Consider the following 1,011-nt stretch of genomic DNA (forward strand, 5'->3'; position numbering starts at 1 on the left):
AAAAAAAAAAAAAAAAAAAAAAGAATCACCTCTCAAAAGTCACTTACCCACCTCCTTGCCTTTGCCTCCAATAAAGCACCTTGTTGAAAAGACTGCACCTTTGGAGATTGTTTTGTTCTCTGGCTGCTGTCCATAACTAAGTCTCCACCTAGTCTTTGGTGAACATTATTCCTTTCAGCCTTGGAAATAGAAGTTGAATTAGCCCCTTGAAACCTGAATAGTGATCAATAACCACCATCTGTTGATTATTTACTCTGTGGCAGGACCGTGTATCCCTAAATCCTCTGTAGTCCTCTGTACTAGGACGATTAGCATATCTTGTTTTTCTTTCTTTCTTTTATTTATTTTTTTTCCCCCCGGGCTGGGTTTGAACCCCCCACCTCTGGTATATGGGGCCAGCACCCTACTCCTTGAGCCACAGGGGCTGCCCAGCAAATTTTATTTTTTTAAGCTGAGGCTCAATAAGAGAGGTCATTTGCCCAGCACTATCTTCAGTAAGCAGCAGAGAAGGTATTTGAACCCAGGGAGTCTGACACCAGAACATACATGCTGAATCACTACCCTGCTTTGCCTGAAGGGGGTGCTCTTATTTAGTTTGAGCCAGATCCTTGCCCCCCTCCCCATGCCTGTGCCTCCATTTTCTATTGTGTGAAACCATTTTCTTCTACTACTATTCATATTTTCTTCTCTAAGCCCTTCAAAAAGTTTATCACACTCTATGAGCTGATTTTTTACATTGTAGTCATCAAATCTAAAAATAACAGCTTCCATTTTCTGAGCACTTACTATATACTACCCTGTGCTGAGACCTTTCCACATCTCATCTCGTTCAATGTTCAAACCAATTAGCTGGGCATGGTGGCACAACAAGTAGTCAGTCTCAGCTACTTGGGAGACTGAGGCAGGAGGATCACTGAAGCCCAGGAATTGGAGGCTACAGTGAGTTATGATTGTGCCACTACACTCCATCCTGAGGGACAGAGTCAGACCCTTTATCTTAAAAAAAAAAAA

The sequence above is a fragment of the Otolemur garnettii genome, unplaced genomic scaffold, assembly GCF_000181295.1.
Source record: "Otolemur garnettii isolate 467f Iridium unplaced genomic scaffold, OtoGar3 scaffold00038, whole genome shotgun sequence".
NCBI lineage: Eukaryota > Metazoa > Chordata > Mammalia > Primates > Galagidae > Otolemur > Otolemur garnettii.